Below are 23,166 nucleotides of genomic sequence, written 5' to 3' on the forward strand. Positions count from 1 at the left end.
AGACAAAACATTGAACCCCGAGGAGTGAGCAGCAAGTGTACACTGGCTTTGTCTCTTTAAAAACATCCCAGGCTGGGTTGGTTGGTAGGTGGCTTGCCTAGATTGCCTGGGGCCCTGAGTCAATCTTCAGCAGCAAATGAAAAGTGGTGGTGCATGCCTCAAATCTCAGCGCTCCAGAGCTAGAAGAAAGAAGATCAGGAGTTCAAGGACAGTCTCAGTTACGGACTTAGTTTGGGGCCAGGGTGTAGCTCAGAGGGAGAACACTTGGCTTGTATTTGTGAGGCCCTGGGGGTTCGGCCCCAGCATGGAAACAGCAAAGCACAATTTAATGTCATCCAATTCTTCCTTAAACAACTCAGTGTTTAGCACATTGAAAGGTTGTAAAGTCATCAATACCATTTGCAAATCTCCGTGTGTGCACGAAAGTATGCACCTCATGTACGCGTGTTTGTACGTACAAGTACAGGACACAGTGTACCTGTGAGAGTAGGAGGGCCTCTTCTGATAACCAATTCTTTTTTTCTACTATGTGGGTTCTAGAGATCCCACTTTGGCCTCGGGCTTGTCAGCACATGCCTTTACCTGCTGAGCCGTCTCACCGGCCCCCTAGAATAAAGACACCTTATACCTACCAGCACTCACTGCTCCAACTTCCTGCTCAAAAAACCACGGCTCTGCTTTCTAGAAGTCTCTATGGTTTGCCTGCATGTTTCATATCATAAAATGTGACTGTGACCTTTTTGTGTCTGGTTTTCTCAGAGTAGCATGTTCAAGGTTCATCCTTTTGTAGCACAGGTCAGTCCTTCCTCTTTATGGCTGAGTAATATTTTATTGTGTGGATATACCACATTTCGTCTCTTTGACAGTTGATGGGCATTGGGTTATTTCCACTTTTTGACTGTTGTGAGCAGTGCCATTAGGAACATTCAGGTGAGCAGATGCTTTTGCTCCTCTTGGATGTCTGCCTAGAAGTGCAGTTGCTGGTTTATATGGGGCTGCTATTTTAACTTCTGGAGGAACCGCTAGACTGTTTTCTAAAACCACCACACCAGCTTTTCTTGACTCTAGTTCTCCAAACCATTTCCCTTGCCATGTATTCCACAGCCCCCAGAGGAGTCATGACAGCATCAGGAAGGCAGATTTGCACCCAAAATTCCAAGGTGGGTTAGAGACAGTTCCCGGACCTGGCTAAGAACTCCCAGCCTAGGTCCACCTTGCTGCCTCAGGCAGGTGGAGTTTTTGTTGTATCTCTGGAGAGGAGAGGTACCATTCCCTCTGCCCGGGGCAGCCCAGGACAAGACAGTGAACAGTGACAGCTCTGCCCCTACCTACCTCAGCAGATGCAGGCTGGCATGGTCTTTGAGTCTTAGGCCACAGGAACAGGGACAATTATGATCTAGACATGGCTGTGCTGACCCAGGTGGGTAGCTAGAATTTCTAGCACAGAGGGGACCCTGGAAAGATCCTTCAAAGTCTGTACTTCTCCTACAGACCTGGAGGTCTGCCTTCATAGAGGGATTCATTCCTTGCTCACCCAGATTTTTCCCTTATGACATTCCTACTCATCTCTTTTCCTGCCTGGACCACATGAGTCCATGGCCAAGATTCTAGACACCTCTGCATTGAGGTGAAATGACCTTAAACCATGTAATCTTGATGGTGCTCACTCTTCTTATCTCTCATACTGTATATGGCTGTGAGAGAAGCAGGGGGTAGTGGTTGAGCCATGAAGTCGGCAGTCACAGGAGAGCTGGTGTGAAATGAGACTCCTGCTTCTTCATTAGCTCTGCAATCTTGGACAGCTTACCTTACCTCTCTGAACCTTTTTGATCCTCTGGGGAATGAAGGTGCAGAGTGGAGTGCGATCGGGGCTGGCACAAAAGGATGCAGTAAAAGATAGCTGTGGTCATGACTGCTTTTACAGACTAAGGATTGCATGTTGATGCTATGGGTCTGGCATACAGCTGGTGTGTAGTACACAAGAGCCCTGGGTTTCATTGGCCTTGACCTTTACATGACTGATTAACACAAGGTTGAAGGCTTGAAAGAAACCTTGGCTGTGACCCAGAGCATCGATATGACCAAAAGATAAACTCAAAGTGGTTGGGGTATGACAAGCCACAGGGTGGTAGAAATCTTGGGACAGAGCCAAGGGAATAGCCAGCCAAGTATGAACTGAGATCATGAAGCAGGAGAGCTTTGCATGAAGGCCACTGGGAGGGGCTCCAAGAGCTGCTGCGGTTTCATGAACCCAAATACCTGCTGTGGAAGCAGCCAGATCTATTTAAAGGTCCAGAGACCAAGCAGCCACTTTGGAGATGCCATAAGCTTTCCTGGGAGAGGAACAGACTTTGGAAGCAAGAGTCTCATGACCACCGTCAGCAAGCTTACTGTGGGCTATAAGTCAGGGAGCCTAAAGCCAATGCAGATCGTGGCAGGCTTCTGGGAGGGGCTGGCTTCTCAGAATGGACAGAGTACATTGTAGAGGGGCCTCAGTCTGGGAGAGAGAGGGAAGCATATAGGTTGGACCTCAAAAGTTGCTTTAGGGGAAAGAGATGAATCTTGCTTTAAAAATTAATATGGGATGAGGGGAGGGTTGGCAAGATGGTTCACTGCATAGGCCTGGAGACTGAAACTAAATGTGAGCCTCAGAACCCAAGTAGAAAGAGAGAGCTGACTCTAAAAATTTGTTCTCTCTCTCTCTCTCTCTCTCTCTCTCTCTCTCTCTCTCTCTCTCTCTTTCTCTCTCTCTCTCATACATTTAGAAGGAGTTACTGGGAAACAAACCCAGGGCATGCTAAATATATTGATACACATTTTTTTTTTATTCCAACAGATGTACTTTTATTGCAAGAATTTAGTGTGGAGGGGGAGATACTGAAACACAAGTAAGAAAAAGAGGAAGAGTAAGAACTTCTGTCAGCCCCACTCCCAGGAATAAACAGCACTCACATCCTGAGTGCTCACTTCACCTGTTTTCTATGATGCTGCTACTGACACTTGCATTTTTTAAGCAAAAATGGACTCCTGTAATACAAACTGAAGGTGACCTACTTTTTAGAATGTATCATGAACTGTGCTTCTCATCACTAAATGAGCTTCTTTGCCACCATTTAATGACTTTATAGTAACTCTCATATGAATGGAACATAATTTATTTAAGTAATTTTCTATTCTTGGATATTTAAGTGGTTTCTAATTTTTCGCTATCATGAGCATCTTCCAAATGATTATCCTTGCGGCTGAAACTCTGTGCACATCCTAATTATGTCCTTGGGATACATTTCTAGCAAAAGAGTCACTAGAATAAAGGGTATGCAGAGTCTAAAGGATGTTGATACATATTGTCAAATTGCTCCCCAGAAGGCTTGTACAGATTTATGCTGTTAGTGGCAAAATATGAGTTGCCTATTTTTTTAGTATTTTTGTAATCATTGGTTGTGTTTTGTTTTCCTTTATGAATTTAACAAAGACGAGAATTCAGGAACCTGAGTAATCAGACACATGAGATGGGAGTGAGAATAAGGGGCTCTTTTACAGGTCTATTGTGGCAATCAAGCCACATAATGGATGTGATGTGTTTGGAAAGAAAACACGGTTTGCAGAAAGGAAGCTTTGTGAAGGAAAGGTAGTTGGGGACCCAGTTAAACAAAGGGCTTTATTTTCCCCGTAAGTACAAAATAGTATATATTTACAAAAATTGAGATAACCTGCAGGTCTGATGGCAGGAGGTGAAATCACTTCTTCACCTCCCCAACAGTTCTCTACCCAGAGGTCAAATGTATCTGCAGCTGATCTTCCCTTGTGCATATAAACTCTGTGTGCAACCGTGTGCATGTGTATGCATACAAATGTGTGCATACACTCATCCATATCAGTTTTTGGTTTTGGGGGTTTATTTTTTGGTTTTTTGAGACAGGGTTTCTCTGTGTAGCTTTGGAGCCTGTCCTGAACTTGCTCTGTAGACCAGGCTGGCCACGAACTCACAGAGATCCTCCTGGCTCTGCCTCCCGAGTGCTGGGATTAAAGGCATACACCACCACCGCCCGGCCAGTCATATAATTTTTAAAGATTTACTTATTTGTGTGAATGTGCATATGCATGCAAAGGCTAGAAGAGAGTGTCAGATGTCCTCCTATCACTCTCCACTATTTCTTCGAGACAGGATCTCTTCCTGATCCTGAGGCTCTTGTTTTCTCAGCTAGGCTTCAGCCTGTCTTAACCTTCCTGAGCACAGGAGTTACAGGTGTGTGCAAGTTACTAAGTTTATTAAATGGATGCTGGTATCCAAACTTTAGTCCTCATGATTACACAATAAGCACCCTTAACCACAGAATGGTCTCTTCAGTTCCAACCTGTAGTATTTTGTTGCTGATGTGCATGTGTGTTCATGTGTGAGAATATGAGCACATGGGTCCACAGTTTATATGTGGAAGTCAGAGAACAGCTTTGGGTGTTGGTCCTGGAGTTCCACCTAACTCAGATCCTCACACTTGTGCAGCAAATGCTTTACCCACGGAGCCATCTTCACATCCTGTGTTGTTTTAAAAAAATGGAAATTCATGTAGGATTTTATTTTCATCTCAGAACAAACAGCCACCTTATTCTTTGTAAGGTTGGCTTGGATTCTTTTGCTGGCTAAAGCATCATCCACTTATTCTTTTTCCTGAACAGTGTGGTGACAACTCCCTCTCACACCCTTTTTCTTGCACGCTTGAACTGGTGTCTGTTGGCTCTCGAGTGGTGGAATGCTAGCTGGAAGTAGACAGTTACTCACCAAAGAGAAAACGTCTGTGTGTCCCCAGCTCTGCAGTGTGTGGAGCGCTGGGGCTCGCACACCTGGGATTTCTGGCTGTCCTTCAGCAGCCTAGCCAGGGTCGCCCCCTGACTCTTAACTACCAAGTTCTGAAAAGTCTGCAGTGAAGTATGGCTCTCTCTCCAGCACACTTCTTGCTGTCCTCTACTGTGAAGCAAACCACTGAGGAATCTTTCTCTTGTTAATTAACTGGGGCTTTATTAAACACCTTAGCAGCTAGCCAACTGCTCTGACCCAGCCATTCCTAGGAGACATTCTGATGAGGAATTTTGTGTTCTCATTTGTACTTCTTTAGTGACGGCTTTTGTGTCAGTGTGTGCATGTGTCGGTTCAACCTGGATCTGCAACCTCAAATGTTTATCAGGTTCTTACTCTCTGCTAGGTACCAGTCTAGGAATTTATGTCGAGGGTAATAATAAAAAGTGATGATAAAGATGCTTATTACTCTGTTACTAATGAGAGCAAAAATTAGAAGGGAACTAAATGTCCGAATTTGGGCAATTATTAAATATATTCTTATGGGGGCCGGAGAGATGACTCAGAATTTAAGAGCACTTACTGCTTTAGCAGAGGACCCAGGTTCGGTTCCCAGCATCCACATGGTGGCTCACAACCATCTGGAACTCCAGTTCCAGGGGATCTGACACCCACTTCTGAACTTCATTTGCACCAAATGTGTTGGTGGTTCACATACATACATACAGGCAAAACACTCACATAAAATTTTTATTTTTAAAAAATTAAGGTATGTTAAAATCATGTTTATAGTCAGGCAATGGTGAGAGGTGGTGTACACCTTCATTCCCAGCACTCAAGAGGCAGAGGCAGGAGGATCTCTGAGTTCAAGGCCAGCCTGGTCTATACAGTGAGTTCAAGGACAGCCAGGACAACACAGAGAAACCTTGTCTTGATAAACCAAAACCAACAACAAAAATCATGTTTATAAAAGAATATTTAATAACAGGGAGATTACTGCTATCCGTTTATTTATTTTTGCTTATGGGTTTTGAGAATCCAAAGAGCACTGGGGAAGTTCTCTATCCTGAGGCTACACTGGGTGTGGTCCACGTGCCCGAAACCCCAGCACTGGCAGGGAGAGGGGGAGGAATTAAAGGTCATCTTTGGCTATATATTGAGTTCAAGGCCAGCCTGGGCTACATGCAATAAGAAAATAAAGAAAACAAATGAACAAATAAACAGGCACATCTCTAGTCTGCTGTTTCATAAATAAAGGCAGTCTGTGAGGTACACCGAGCATGGTCTTAGTTTGGTTTCCTATACTTGCAATCTCTGTTTCCAGTTTGCCCTGTAATCTCTGTTTCTAATCTCCACTAGCTAAAACGAAATCTACCAAGATCCAGTGTGGCTGGATTCTTCTTCATAGTGTAATCTAAACGTTCCGCAGAAAGAGCATAGCAATAGACTAAAAGAAAGTCTTCCTCCTCCTCCTCCTCCTCCTCCTCCTCCTCCTCCTCCTCCTCCTCCTCCTTCTTCTTTTTAAAGTTTTGTTGAAAGGGCAAAGAAATCCATGAAGGTAGAAATTATCCAAATGACTAATAAACATGCGAAGTGCAAACTCGTTAATTATTAAAAGGTAAATTAAAGCTGCACTGTGATGCTCTGTTTTAGCCTATCAACTTTAGAAGAGATCTGCTAGTGAACAGTATGTCCTGGCAGCAGTGTGGCGGGAGAGACACTGTGGCCTGCACATCTGAGGCTGACTGTGTCTGGTCTTTCTGAAGAGCTCTTTGGCTAGATGTCAAAACCCTTTAAACTATGCAATTTATCAATAAAGTTGATTTAAAGATCTGTTTCTATTCTTCAGCTATCTTAAGGAAATTAAGGAATTGTATACAGGTGTATGATTGAGAAAAGCCTGTCACAGCACCTTTTTTTCCCTTAAATACCGAAGTAAAAAATTGCTTAAGGCGGGCATGATGGCCGATGCCTGTAGGAGCAGCACTAGTGAGGCAGAGACAGGATGATCCAGTGCAAACTTGAGGCCAGCCTGGTCTACATGGTGAGTTACCCAGTCAGGGCTACACAGAGAGACCCTGCCTTGAAAGAAAATAACAACAGGGAGCTAGAGATGGCTCTGCAGCTAAGAGCACTTGCTGCTCCTGCAGAGGGCCCAGGTTCACTTTTTAGCACCCACATGGTGGTTCACAAGAGTCTGTGACTCCAGTTTCAAGGATCTGGAGACCTCTTCCAGCCTACGTGGGCGCTAGACACCCAAGTGGTGCATAGACAGACATGCAGGCAGAACACCCAAGCATATAAAATAAACTAAAAACATTTGTTTTAAAGGGTAAGGATGTTATGAATTATTGCACACAGGAGGGGGAGGGGGAGAGGAAGGGGGACCCGAGGGTATCCCGTGCATGCAGGGAAACATGCTGGACAGATGCAGCGGCAGGCTGGGCAGATGCACGACACATGGGCATGGTGGCAGCGGCCAGTAATTCACAACCCAGATGCTGCATCCATGTGGAGAGTTTGTTATAATAGAGAGATGAAGAGAAAGACAGGAAAGAGAGAGTGGGGGTGGGGGAGGTCCAGGGTGCACCTTATGGGAAGAAAAACAGAAGAGAGAGGAAGGGGAGGGGTTTTTCCTTAGAATGAGGCTTTCGTGTCAGCCAGGGTGGGATTTCAAGGGGTGGATCAGAATACTAACAAAGGAAAAAACAGCAAAGAATTGTTTAAAAGAATACTGTAAAACTTTACTTATGAATGTGGAAATGTGAGTAATATCTTGCTAAATTTTAAAATATGCATAGATACTTACATTTGGTCTGGTTCCTTTAAAAAGTTTTAAGTCAAACTGGCCTAGAAATTATAATTAAAAATTTGAAGAGCCAGGCAGATCTCTGTGAGTTCAAGGCCAACCTGGTCTACAAAGCGAGTTCCAGGAGAGGCACCAAAGCTACACAGAGAAACCCTGTCTCGAAAAACCAAAAAAAAAAAAAATTGAGAAGAAAAACTTCAGTCAACTGGCTAGCCAGAGGCTCTGAGTGAGAGCAGGCTAGCCAGAGGCTCTGAGTGAGAGCAGGCTAGCCAGAGGCTCTGAGTGAGAGCAGGCTAGCCAGAGGTTCTGAGTGAGAGCAGGCTAGCTAGAGATTCTGAGCATGGAGAAAGTGTCTGGAGCAGAACTGGGCTGTAGAAAGCTTCGGGACCACAGAGTCCTGCTCTCTTGGTCGATTGGGAATGGCTCCCTATCCTGCATCCCAGGGACCAGCAGGAGAGGAGGCTGGGAGGGGCCCAGATTTTGAGGACTGCATTGAGTCCAGAGGCTGGGCACAGGGCAGACTGACCTTAAGCTTATTCCTGGGAATGGCCTGTTCTCTCTTTCTAACTCTCCCCACTCCCTAACTTTGCACTTTTGCCATTAGAACCTCCTCGTTTGTAGGGCTGGAGAGATAGTCTAGCGGTTAAGAGCACTTGTTCTTGCAGATAACCTGGGTTCGAATCTCAGCACCCATGTGGTGGCTCAGAACATCAACCGTCCCAGTCCTGGGGGATTCACCATGCATAGGCTTGGCGCACATACACGCATGTAAGCAGAACATTCACACACATGAAGTAAACTAAGTAAATCTAAAAATTAAAACAAAAGAGCTTCTCATTTGAAAGCTGCTTTTTCTTATGCCAGAGCCTGAGCTGGAGGGTATCCTCTCCCTAAAATAGCCTCCTCTTTCTTGCCCCTTCCCCAGTGGGACCCACTTTTGCTCCGTGCTATACATGTACAGTTTGTCAGCCATTAATTATACTTCAACAGAGCCAAAGGACAAAGTACTTTCCCAGTGAGGCAGGTCTTGAACTTGACCCCTGTCCATCTGTACCCCTCAGCCTCTCACCACTTTTTAACTTTCTCTAGTGTAAACCATGAGTATGAGTGAATAAGTGAGTGCAGAGGGGTGCAGCCTGTGATTGGAGGTCAAGGACCCCTAAGTCACAGACAGGCAAAGAGCAGCAGTCTGTCAAAGAGAAGGGAGGCAGTCAGCAGGGAATCTGGGGTGGCACCTATGAAGTCCAGGGATTGACTCAGAGGTTGAAGGTCAAGTCAAATTCTGAGTGTCCCATCATTTTGAAGAGGGTAGGCACTTTGGCTTTTACCAGACTAAAGATTAATCATAAAATACTGTCTATCTGTTTAACTGGTGGAGGTTAAACTAGTTAGTTTATATAGCAGGTTTAGAATGAGGCCTGACCTGTTAGAGGTGTTCACTGTTTCACATGAAGCTTATTTGGTGCTGACTAGTCATAGTGGCAAGGGGCTGGTATAATCCTCTGGTGAATGTGGATTTGGGTGGGTGATTGATGGCTTCAGGGTTGTATTCTCTCCCTAAAACAGCATCATACTTCCTGCCCCCCCCCCCCCATGCCATCTATCCCTTAATCTTCCCTGCAGTGCCTGGAACCCCTGCCAATTTCTCTGCATTCTTTTGTAAGACTGTCTTCCTGAAACCTCCTGTCGCCTAACGACAGAGAGGCACATATGCTGCGGCTTATGCTTCTATTTAGAGCTGAGGATTGAAAAGGGTGTGCTTGCACATGTGGACAAGCATTTGTGTACGCATTCGTGTGGGTTTGTGGTTGTGAACGCACACGTGCATGCATATGTGCTTGCAAAACCTGTATTGTTGTATGCTTACATTTGTATGTGTGCATATGATCTTCTGAATGATTGCCTGTGCATGAAGATGAGTTTGTGTTTAAAGTGTACATGCACATGTGTTAACAAGCATATATGCCCATGGTGGTGTGTATTTGTGCTTGTGGTGTAGCAGGGTACATTCATGTTCATCTAGAGTGGTGCCCAAATGCATTTGTATGTGTTTGTGCATTAGAGTGCTTACGGTGTGAGTTTGCCTCCCTTCCTGCCCCAGGAGGCACCAAGGCAAGTGCAAACTGCAAGGAACAAAGGAATAATCTACATAATTTAGCCTTTGATCTCTGCCACCCCGAGTCCTCTTTGCTCTGACTCCAGCTGTCAAGCTGCTTTTCAGCCCACTGGACGCCACCTTTGAGCTTTGCCCTGTGGAAGCCTTGGCCTTTCCTTGCCAGCTTCTACGGCTAACAGGACCAAGGAAGGATGAGCATCCACTCAGCATGTATGGTAGATGAGGTGTCCATAGCAGGTTTCTTTTTCTTTTTTTTTTGGTTTTTCGAGACAGGGTTTCTCTGTGTAGCTTTGGAGCCTGTCCTGGAACTCACTCTGTAGCCCAGGCTGGCCTTGAACTCACAGAGATCCGCCTGGCTCTGCCTCCCGAGTGCTGGGATTAAAGGCATGCGCCACCACCGCCCGGCAGCAGGTTTCTTACATGCAAACCTTCAGTAAACCTGCAGAGTTGCTCTTGGTTGAGGTTTGAAGAAATTAATGAAGGAATAAAGCCATTTACCTCAGTGATGCATCAAGATTGAACTGTGAATGCTAAACCCATTTTCTTTTTTTAATTAATTTTTTAAAATTATTATTAAGAAATTTTCTATTCATTTTACATACCAACCACAGATTCCCCTGTCCTCCCTCTTCCCACCCCCCAGCCTTCCCCCTCCCCAACTCACCCTCCATTCCCACCTCCTCCAAGTCAAGGTCTCCCATGGGGAGTCAGCAGAGCCTGGTACATTCAGTTGAGGCAGGTCCTAGCCCCTCCTCCCTGCACCAAGGCTGCACAAAGTGTCACCATAGGCACTAGGCTCCAAAAAGTCGGCTCACGCGCTAGGGACGGGTCCCAATCCCACTGCCTGGGGACACCCTAAACAGTTCAAGCTAAACAGCTGTCTCGTCTATGCAGAGGGCCTAGTCCAGTACCATGGGGGCTCCTCAGCTATTGGTTCACAGTTCATGTGTTTCCACTAGTTTGGCTAGTTGTCTTTTTCCCATCATGGTCTCAATGTCCATTGCTTATACAATCCCTCCTTTCTCTCAGCGACTGGACTCCTGGAGCTCGTCCTGGCACCTGGCCGTGGATCTCTGTATCTGCTTCCATCAGTCACTGGATGAGGGCTCTATGATGGTAGTTAGGTGCTGCAGGCCGCAGGAATATATCATAAGAACTCAGCTGGTTATGGCAAATTCACTACCTGGAGGGATCAGGGAATTCCTCCAGACCAAGGAGTTTTTAGTGTTATTTGGCTTGTTATATACCAGCTAGCTGTCTTCAGTTATGAAAATCATGTGTGCCTTCATAGTTTTCCCAATTGACTTTTCCCTGAGAAGGGCTAACAGTGTGGACTGATCACTCTCTAGACATATACATTCCAGGTGTTTGGAGAACAGCCTCAGGAAAGGCTTTCTCTGGAATCAGATATCTTCCTTAGCCATTTTCAAGGACTAACAGTATTAACAGTCCACATGCAAGTCTCCTGATTTAAGATAAATTCCACCAGGAGACACCGCCTAGGTCATGTGGACATTAAGTAATAGCTTTACACAGTTTAGCTTGGACCCTCCTTTCTTACAGCCTTACTAACTTTATACACCTCTAACTCCTTACCTAACCACTTCTAGAAATATTTAGATAACCTTCTGCACTGACAGCTATGCTCAGCCAGAACCCCAGTTCAAGCCTCCCTGTAATTATCATCATTGGCAGCATCCGCTCAGGTCCATCCCCAGACGGAGGAAAGTACCTTATCAGAGATACCTCTGTACTCTCTAAGAACAGACTTAAGCATCCAGGCTACCTGTTTGAGAAGTCCTGGCGGATGTGCCAATTAAGCTTTACTTCCTCCTTTCCCAAACCTTACCTCTGGTTCCAGATCTCTCTTTAACTATCACCAGAGGCATCTAGCTGTACACAGGTTGCCTAGCAATTGAGAACACTTTCCCCCACCCTGCAGAAAAACGGCAGATAGCTTGGACAGATATGAGTCACAGGAAAAAAGAAGACAGTTTTATTTTCTCCCATTGACCTAGCAACTTATAGATTCTTAATATTTTCTACTAATCACGTTTAAGACTATATAGTTGAGCACATAAGAGCCCTCTTCTTAGATATTACCTGAATTTAACCTTTAGTTAATTCATTTCCCCATTGGTCACTTTCCTTTGGGGTTGCAAATGATAATTAACAGTTCCTGCCTCCCTTTGTGATTCTTATCACCCCTCCATTTGACCCTGGAAGCCTGGCTTTGCACTGCCAAGGGATTACTGCTTGTAAGTGTGTATATACTGGAACTCCCAGGGCATGGGAGGACGGAGAAGAGAAAAGAGTATGGAAGAACTAGACGGGTAAGAACTTGAGAGGAACAAACTGAGATGGGGAAGAACTAGATTGAAGGGCTAGAAGAGAGTACTGAGGAATGAGATGGAAGATGAGGAAGAGCCAGATGGGAAAGTACGAGCTGGGTAAGAACAAGCTGAAAAGGACTTAGATGAGGCAGAATTAAGACGAGAGTATTAAGATAGAACTTAGATACGTGTAGAGAGAAATCAGGCAAGAAAGGAGCTAGGCACGAGAACAGAACTGAAGCTGTGTATAAAGGATGTTATGCCAGAGGAATTAAAGCAAGTGGACTATAGAGCTCGGTGTGCTGAGATTCTATTTCTTGAAACTAGTCCTTGCCATTAGTAGTTCTCTCTCCTGAGCCCCTGGGATGTGTAATATTAAGGCTGGCCCCTCTAATATTATACAAGAATTAGGGTATTCAGCCATCTGATCACCAGAGTAGGCCAGTTTAGGCACCCTCTCCACTATTGCCAGTAGTCTATGGTGGGGTCATCCTTGTGGATCCCTGGGAACCTCCCTAGCACTCTGTTTCTCCCTATTCCCATAATGTCTTCATTTATCATAGTATCTCTTTCCTTGCTCTCCCACTCTGTCCCTGTTTTAGTTCAAACCTCCAGTTCCCCTGTGTTCTCATCCCCCATCCCTTGCACTCCATTAACCCCCTCACCCCCAGTTTGCTCATATAGATCTTTTCTATTTCTCCTTCACTGGGCCATCCATATGTCCTTCCTAGGGTCCTCCCTGCTAGCTAGTCTCCCTGGAGCTGTGGGTTGCAGTCTGTAAACCCATGCTTTTACACTGCAGCCAAATGCAGTGACCAAGGGAAGAGATATCCCCCGTTTGATGTGGGAGAAAAGAGGGTGTAAGTTGGGAATCAGTGGGGTCTCCAGAGGAGCACACTCAGGGTTCACAGGACTGAAAAGTTTCAGGTGTCTAAGTGGTCCACAGGTGCAATGAACAGAGCAGAGAAGAAAAAGCCTTACCTGTGATAACTCTGCAGAACCATGACTAAATCACATCAACACTAAGCCTCCGTTTCCTAATCTGTAAAGTGTGTGTCACAATGTTTTCACAAGTTCATTTATACTGATGTTTGCTGATCTCTTACACACCTGATCAGTGCTATCTTGTGATAATTCTGTCAGATGTTTCCCAATATTGTCTCTATTTCACACACAAGCTGAGGCTTGGAGAGGTTGCATTGGTCAACTTAGAAATAAAACAAAACACAAACCTGGACACTAACTCCGAAGCCTTCACTGGACCTTCTAGGGTTTTTTGTTTTGTTTTTTTTGAGACAGGGTTTCCTCTATGTAACAGCTCCGGGTATCCTGGAACCAGCTTTGTAGAACAGGCTGGCCTTGAACTCACAGAGATCTGCCTGCCTGTGCCTCTTGAGTGCTGGAATTAAAGGTGTGTGCCACCACCACCCGGCATGTATGCCTCTTAAGTGTTTAAAAACTTTTAAATTATGTGTATGTGTTGTGATGTGTGGGTGGGTGGGGGTATGTTCAGGCAAGTGCAGGTGCCCACAGAGGCATCAGATCCTCTGTAACTGGAGTTACCGGTGTTTGTGATGGTGTCTGATGTGGGTACTGCAAATCAAACTTGGGTCTTCTGGAAGATCAGAGAGGTCTCTTAACTGCTGAACAATCTCTCCAGCCTAGCCTTCCAGTTTTAAAATTTAGAGGCTGTAAAATATCAGAAAAAAATGGTAGATTTTTGTCTCCATTTGGGTTTTATTTCTGTGAAAAGACACCACAACCATGGCAACTCTTATAAAGGAAAATGTTTAGGGATGGCTTACAGTTCAGAGGTTTAGTCCATGTGGTAGTTTGAATTAGCCCCCATAACCTCATAGGGAGTTGCACTATTAGGAGGTACTGCCTTGTTGAAGTATGTATGTCCTTGTTGGAGGAAGTATGTCACCGTATGGGTGGGCTTTGAGGTCTCCTATGCTCAAACTACACTCAGTGTAGTAAATAGTTCACTCCCTATTGCCTGCAGACCAAGATGTAGGACTCTCAGCTCCTTTTCCAGCATAATGTCTACCTGCACACTGCCATGTCCTGCCATGATGATAATAGACTAAACCTCTGAAACTGTAAACTACTCCAATTAAATGTTTTCCTTTCTAAGAGTGGTCATGGTCGTGGTGTCTATTCACAGCAATTGAAGCCCTAAGACAGTCTATTATCATGGCGGGAAGCATGGCAGCATGCAGACATGGTGCTGGAGAGGTAATTGAGAGTTTTACATCTGGATCCATAGGGAGCAATGTTGTTGAAAGTTTCTCAGTCCCAGCTGCCCCCGAGGTCCAGACAAATCTCTCTCACCTGGGTCCTGCAGCTGCTGATAAAATAATTACACAGAGGCTTATATTAATTACAAGCTGTATGGTCTATGACTCCAGCTTATATTAGCTAGCTCTTTCAACTTAATTCAACCCATTCCTATTCATCTATGTCTTGCCACGTGGCTTCATGGCTTACTGGTACTTTCACATCTTCCTTCTTAGGTGACTGGATCACTCACGTCTCCCTCTCACTCGGCCTTTCTTCTCTCTTGGATTTCCTACCTGGCTGTAATCTTTCTTGCCATAGGCCAAAACAGCTTTATTTATTAGCCAATGGGAATAATACATATTCACAGTGTACAGAAAAACATCCCACAGCACAGCAGGAACAGACAGTGAGCCACTAGGCCTGGCTTGAACTTTTGAAACCTCAAAGCCCACCCCTAGTGACACATCCACTCCAACAGGGCCATACCCCTAATAGTGACACCTGCTATGAGTCTATGGGGGCCATTTTCATTCAGACCACCACAGTATTAATAATAGCAGGTGGATCATGGTGAAAGTGTTGTATTGATGATTGATATTAATTCATCAGGTGCCAAAATTTAGTAATTATTTATATGTTTGTTTATTTTTATTTATTTATTTATTTTTGAGACAGGGTCTAATGTAGCCTAGGTTGGCCTCAAACTCACTATGTAGCTGAGGACAATCTTGAACTTCTGATCCTTCTCTTTCTATTTCTCAAGTGTGGGGATCAGATGTGTACTACCATGCTTGATTGGTGTGATACTAGAGGTCAAATCCAGGACTTTATGAATGCTAGACAAGTACTCTACCAACTGGGCTACATTCCCAGGCATAGTGCTTGTTTTAGAACAAGAAATGCTATCCCCAGAGAGGATAGTGGCATATGCTATTGGTTCCCTAAGAGAGTCAGAGCAGTCTCAAAACCCAGCCACACTTCTCAGCTGTGTGGCTTTGAGAGACCTACTTCACAGGGCCTCATTTCCTTATTTATTTTATTTTATTTTTTTTTATTATTATTATTATTTTTTTGGTTTTTTGAGACAGGGTTTCTCTGTGTAGCTTTGCGCCTTTTCCTGGGATTAAAGGCGTGCGCCACCACCGCCCGGCTCATTTCCTTATTTATAATACCAGGGTAAGAATAGCCTCCCTTGCAGGGTGGTGGTGGTGGTGCAGGCCTTTTATCCCAGCAGGACGCAGAGGCAGGCGGATCTCTGTGAGTTCAAGGGCATCCTGGTCTACAGAGCGAGTTCCAGGACAGACAAGACTACAAAGAGAAACCCTGTCTCAACCCCCACACACGTCAAAAAAAAAAAAAAGCCTTACTTAGTTCCTCAAAAGACAGTCACACAGTTACTATATGACCTAGCAATGCCACTTATAGGTGTTCACCCAGGGGAACTGAAAACACATAACCAGTGCTGGCCACATGAGAACGTGAGCTGAAATCTCTCTGTAGTATTTATTATTCACAACAGCCCCACAGCAAGAGCAGTCCAAGCCTCTCCCAATCGATAAATGGATGAACAAAATGTAGACTGTTCATAAAATAGAATATTATCCCATCATAAAACGAATGAAGTATTGTGGAAACCACAGTGAGACACTGCTGTGTATGTCCTGGGGTGGAGAACAGGCACTGGAGAGATGGCTCAGGGGTTAAGGGCATTTATTGCATTTGCAGTGGACCCAGTTTGGTTCCCAGAACCCATTTGGTGTCCCACAACCATCCATGACTCAAGTTATAGAGGATCTAATGCTTTCTTCTGACCTCCATGGGCATCAGGCATACATGTGGTACATACATACACATACAGGCAAATATATACATATACACAAATATATATATATACATACATACACATATATACATATTCACTCATACACATGTAAAATGAAATAAATTTTTAAAAATTTAACAAATGGAAAATAGGGCTGGTGAGATGGCTCAGTGTGTAAAGTTGCTCCATGTGAAGACTGATGACTTGAATTCAATACTTCTGTCTTAGTTAGGGTTTTTATTGCTGTGAAGAGACACCATGACTATGGCAACTCTTAGAAAGGAAAACATTTAATTGGGGTGAATTACATTTTCAGAGGTTTAGTCCATTATCATCATGGTGGGACATGATGGCATGCAGGCAGACATGGTGCTGGAGAAGGAGCTGAGAATCCTACAACTTGATCCTCAGGCAACAGGAAATAAACGGGGATGCTGGGCGTAGCTTGAGCATGTATGAGACCTCAAAGCCTGCTTCCACAGTGACACGCTTCCTCCGCCAAGGCCATATCTACTTCAACAAGGCCACACCTCCTCCTAATAATGCCACTTCCTGTGAGATTGTGGGGGCCAATTACAACCAAAGTACCACAATCTGGGACCTACGTGGTGGAAGAAAAGAACTGACTCCTGAAAGTTTTCTTCTGACTTCCATATGTGTGCTGTGACATGTCCCCCTAACACATACACATAAAATAAATAAAAGTGCAGCTTAAATTTTTTAAATAGAAAATAGCAGTGATGATGTGGGGACTACTGAGCCCTTACTTGATGCTGGCAACATGGTAAGGCCACTGAGAACAACTGTGGCAACACATTCAAGAAGTTACATGGAGCTACCACATGACCCAGGGACTCCAGAAGAATTAGAGCCGGATATAAACCATTATTCACAGCAGTATTATTTATAAGAGCTGAAAGGTAGAAAAGTCCCAAATATCTGTCAACAGATTAATGTAGATGCAAAATGTGGTCTATGCATGCCATGGAATATGGAATGTGAGTTTGACACATGCCTCAACACAAATGAGCTCAGAGAACATTATGTTAAGGGAAAATAAGCCAGTGTAAATGAAATATATGACTCCACTTGATGAAGAGACAAAAAATATGATAGAAGTTTCCAAGAGCAGAGGAGAGAGAAGAAGAGGGAGTCTCTGTTTAATTGGCACAGAATTAATATTGGAGACTTTTTAAAAAAAGTTTTAGGTATTGCTGTGGTTTGGGTAACTGTCCCTCACATGCCCACAGATTAAAAGCATAGTATAGGGATGTGGGGTTGCTACTGGAAGATGCTGGGAGAAGCCTTGTGGGAGGTCCTTAGGTCACTGAGAACATGCCTGTGAATGAGGATTGTGGGACTGACCACTATTCCTTTCTCTTTGTTCCTGGCTCATGATGTAAGTAGTCAAATACTCTACCATGATGCATATGGCCTTACTACCATTTCAGAACAGCGGGGCTGCTAGATTCTGAGCCAGGACCTCCAAAACTGAGACAATAAACCTTTCCTCTCGATGCCATTGAATAATATGTTTATAAATAATTAAAATGATAATTACTTTACATAGTTTACTACAATAAAGAAAAGAAGGGGCTGGGAGATTGTTCAGTCCATAAAGTGCTTGTTCTGCAGGCGCAAAGACCTGAGCTTACCATCACTCAGGTAAAAAACTGGGCATGGAGACACACTTGTCATTCCAGTGTTGGGGAAGCAGAGCTAGAAGGGTCCCTGGGGCTCACCAGTCAGCCAAAGCTAGCTGAATCAGTCAGCTTCAGGTTAATTGAGAGACCTGTATCAAAAACTGAAGTGGAGCTGGGTGTGGTGGCACATGCCTTTGATCCCAGCACTTGGGAGGCAGAGGCAGGCAGATTTCTCTGAGTTCAAGGCAAGCCTGATCTACAGAGCGAGTTCTGGGACAGCCAGGGCTACACAGAGAAACCCTGTCTCGAAACCTACCCCCCAAAAGAAATTGAAATGGAGAAGGTGATGGAGAAAGATACCTAACATACATGCACATACATGTACTCATACCCAGAGAAATATGCACATGAACATGTACCCACACAAACACATCTACCCAAAGGCAAATTAATTAATTAATTAATTAATTAATTAAAAAACAAAGAATGTAAGCTAGGCATGGTGACTCATGTCTGCAAATCCAGCATCTGGGAGACTGAGGCCGGAGGATCACCAATAGTTTCAAAACAGCTTGAGTTACATAGTGAGTTTCATATTAGCCTGTGATAGCTGTGAGTGAGATCTTTTCCCAAAAGACCCCAACCAGACAAAAAAAAAACCCCAAAAAACAAACAAACAAACAGGACCTGATGGATGGGGTGTAGCTTCGTTGGTAGATGCTTGCCTAGCATGCTCCCAGCCTTGGATTAGATTCCTAACACCGCATAAATCTAGGCATGATGGCACACGCCTGCAATCCCAGTACATGAATGACGAGGCAGAAGGACCAGAAGTTAAGGTCATCCTTGCTTATTGAGTTTGAGGTCAGCCTTGGCTGCATGAGATCCTGTCTCAAAAAACAAACAAACAAACAAACAAACAAACAAACCAAAGCCAAGTTTCAAATATTTATGGAGTGTGAAGGGCCTGGTTAGTGTCTCTGGACCACTCCTTCACAAGGGAGGACGGGGGGATCTTGATTGACAATCTTTCTAAGACTATAAATGTAGAGGAATGAGAGATGATACCCAAGGAAAATCCCGAAGCAAGATGAGGAGTGCTTAGCAGCAAAATCCATCCATGTTGCTGCCAATGCCCTCACAGAGGTTCCTGGGAGCATCAGAGATGCTGTGCTCCCAGTGAGTGCGCAGAGACTGAGGTCCCAGTTTCCAGCTTTCTCTGCCAGAAGCTTTAGATTTATATGGTCTTTGCCTTACGGGTTTGGAAAGTTTGAAAAAGGCAGCTGATGCCACATTAAGGGATCTGCACTTTGTTTGGAGAAGCAAGCATGGCACCCTCCTCCCAAGCTGCCTAGCTGTGTGGACATGGGCCACTTACCCAACATCTCCAGGCTTCAGCTTCTGTATATAAAACATGGAGCACATTTTGGGTTGTCCTGGGATTTAAATGAGATATTTTCTTTCTTTCTTTTTTTTTTTTTCTAGTTTTTCCGAGAAAGGGTTTCTCTGTGTATCTTTGCGCCTTTCCTGGATCTCGCTCAGTAGACCAGGCTGGCCTTGAACTCACAGAGATCCACCTGGCTCTGCCTCCTGAGTGCTGGGATTAAAGGCGTGCGCCACCACCGCCCGGCTAAATGAGATATTTTCAAAGTTCCTAGAATGTTGATAAATGCTCAGTAAGTCATAGCAGTTATTATATATATGATGAGGTTTAAAAGCTCAACCTTGCCGACTGAGGGAAGATCGATAGGGATCACAAAGGCCATAGCACTTTGCACACAGGAAGAAAAAAAACTGTGTCTCATAGATGCTTTCCTGGTTGCGATCACTGCTGGTGATAAGGCTTGTCTACACTAGCACTACCATTTTTTATGGAAGTAAGAGATGTTAGATGTGCACATTTGTGATAAGATAAAGCCTGCTACAGAAACATCAAGGAAATGAGGATGAGTCTTAAAACTGAGGATATGAAATATTGATAATTTACCGTTTCAAATAATTAAGAAACATTCTCCTACAGTCTATTACCAATTTCCCAAAACTTAGAACACGATATTGCTTACTTAATGCTAAAAAGGCACAGAGGATAATTTGATACTTCCTTGAAGCCTTAGAATTTCCTTGACGGCAAGGTCAGAAGTTTTGAAATACACTTTTGGATCTCTAGCTGAATGGTTCCCAACCCTGGCTACACATTAGCATCCACTTGGGAGCTTTTTAAAAATGCTGCTGCCTGGGTCCCATTTCAGGCCAATTAAATCTGAGTCTCCGGGGGAGGAGCCTGAGTGCTGGAATTTTTGAAGCTCCCCTGGGTAATTCGGATACAGAGTGTTTGAGAACCGTGTCTCTTAGCATGGGGCCTAATTTTCAGAGGGTGCCAAATGAGCGCAGAGGTGAGGCCAAGGATGTCCGCAGAGATTATTGGGCCACGGAGGGCATGGTAAGCCACAGAATGGAAGCATGACATCATCTTTTCTAAAGCTCTGAATGAAGGGCTTACTCCAGTGGGAGTTCACATTTGAATGACTGTTCTGGTATTCTTCAGAGTTGAACTGAAGCTGGTAAAATTGGAGAAGCAGAACTTAGGGTGGAGGCCAAGTTGTATCAGTTGTCTCTGCCATGTAACAAAACAGCCCTCAAACCTAGGTGCTTACGCAATGCTTTATTGTGCCTGGGGATTTTGTGTGTTGGCTGGGCAGTTCTTTGTGAGGCTTTCCTATGCTCCTTCAACCAGCTCTGGCAGGTTGGCTGGGATCTGGAATAGTGTGTTCTCTGTTTCTCTCTGAATGGTCTATCACTTTTCAGGCTCATCTTGGGGCAGTGTTCCATGAAGGTAGGTAACAATCTGCAAGGTCTCCTCAGGCCCACACGTAGCAGGCATAAAACAGCCACTTGTATCTCCTTCTGTCGTCTTCACTCAGCCAGTCAGTGAGGTCATGCATTCAACAGGTGGCTATTACATAGTCCTGCCTAGCAGACACGCCTCTAGGCACTGGGGAGAAAGCTGTGATGGACATCGATAGAGCAAGACTTTGGTAGGGCTAAAAGATCTAGAGGTTTGTGGAAGCACGCAATAAAAAGCAAATAAATGCATCACATAAAGTACAATTCATAAGTGCTTATGAAGGAACAGGAAGCACATAAGGAAGGGACCAGAGAGGTTTGTTTCAGGTGTGGCATTTATATTCAAAGGAGGGCTCTGAATAAATAAAAGCAGAGCAGAAGTCTGAATGGAGTGAGGGAGGGAGTGAGTCAAGTATGTTTGGAAGGCAGAAGTATGAGTCATCTTCTGTTTGAGAAATAGCAAGGAGTCATGTGTGGTCAGGGTACAGGGGAGAGAGAAAGTGAAAGATGATGAGGTGGGAGGGCAGGAGTCAGAGTGTGTGGACTTTGCAAACCATAATAATGAGTCTGAATTTTATTTCAAGTGTACAGAGAGCTACTGGCAGGTGTGTGCAAGTCTGACTTTGATCTTGTGTTTCTAGGGTTCATTCTAGATGCTGGGATGATACAGATTGAAAGCAGGGGACCAATTACGAGGTTGTTGCTTGGATAACATTTGTAGTAGGGGAAGTGGTGAACAAAGGTCAGGTTCTGGGTGTACTCTGAGGGCAGAGGGAACAAAACTTCCTGAATTGCTGTGTGTGGTATGGAGAGGTGAGACTAGGCAAGATGAAGGCGTAGCACCTGGATGAAATGTGGAGCTCTTTACTGAGGTTCAGGTGGTGGCAGAGAGGGTAGGTAAGTAAGGGGTTTGGCTTTGGACATAGTAAATGTGAGATACCTGTTAGTGCTCCAAAGCAGGAAGCAGCAGGTCATGGAGCAGAAGCTATGTTGGGTGTGTGGACGGAAATTTGAGTGTTGGGGGAGAGAGCTGACTTAGCAGTAAAGAGACAATACTGCTATAGTAGAGGACGGGAATTTGATTCCCAGCATCCACACTGGGCAGTTCACAGTCACTTTTAATTCCAGCTCCAGGATGATTAGATGATCTTGGCCTCTTTGGGCACTGCGCTCACATTTACACACACACACACACACACACACACACACACACACACACACACACACACACACAATTTAAAATAATAAAATAAAATTTAAAAAAGAAAGCTGAGTGGCTTAGTGGTTAAAAGCACTTGTTACTCTAGCAGAAGGCTGGGGTTCTGTTCCTAGCACCCACATGGCAGTTCACAGTCATCTCTTAACTCCAGTTTCAAAGGCTCTAACGTCCTCTACTGGCCTCTGCAGGCATTGCATGCATAGGGTGTACAGACATACTTGGAGGCAAAGTGCCCATACATATAAAATAATTTGTTTTTTTAAGACAGGTTTTTTTGTATAGCCCTGCCTGTCCTGGAACTCATTTTGTAGACTAGGCTGGCCTCGAACTCAGAGATCTATTGGTCTCTGCCTCCCAAGTGCTGAGATTAAAGTGTGGGCCACCACTGCCCGGCCAAAACAAACTTTTTAATAAAAAGGAAATTTAAGTGTAATCAACAATTATATCAAGTCATAGACAAAATAGATGACTCAGAAAGAACTTCGATAGTGGGGGGAAAATCCCCTAAGCCTGCTCTTGGGTTATTTCAATATACAGAGGTGGGGATGGGAGATCTGGCCCAGGCTAAGGAGTGGCCTGCAAGGTGGAAAGTTTGAGGGGGCAGGGGTTGCATTGAGTCCTGGAAGTAAGAGTTTCCAAAAGAGAGCAGGTGAGACTGATGGCATTGAATACTGCTGAGGAGCCAGGTAAACTGAGGCAGAGACAGAACTGGCCATTTCAAAATGGCAATGTGGATGGAATTCATATGATTAAATGGAGCAAAATAGATTGAGAGAATAAGTAAGTGCAGAGAAATGAGTCTGTGTAAGTATTTGTGCTTAGAAAGCTTAGAATGGCCGGGCGGTGGTGGCGCACGCCTTTAATCCCAGCACTTGCGAGGCAGAGCCAGGCGGATCTCTGTGAGTTCGAGGCCAGCCTGCGCTACAGAGTGAGTTCCAGGAAAGGCACAAAGCTACACAGAGAAACCTTGTCTCAACAAACAAACAAACAAACAAACAAACAAAAAAGAAAGAAAGAAAGAAAGAAAGCACAGAACGATTTGGGTTGGGGATGTAGCTCAGTTAGTTGGTTGGGTACTTGCCTAGCATGAGTGATAAACCTTGGGTTTAATCCAATATTACATAAACTGGGCATGGCAGCATACTCCTGTAATCCCAGCACTCAGGAGATAGGGAGGCCAGTTTGGGATACATGAGACCCTGTCTCAAAAAATAAAAGGAAGGAAGGAGAAGAGAGTATTTGTACATTGGCAGAAATAATTTACTAGAAAGAGAAAATTATGGATTACAGATATAGCTTAGTGGT

Source organism: Peromyscus californicus, unplaced genomic scaffold (genome assembly GCF_007827085.1).
Source record: "Peromyscus californicus insignis strain IS unplaced genomic scaffold, ASM782708v3 Scaffold_7__1_contigs__length_154581171, whole genome shotgun sequence".
NCBI classification, from domain to species: Eukaryota; Metazoa; Chordata; class Mammalia; order Rodentia; family Cricetidae; genus Peromyscus; species Peromyscus californicus.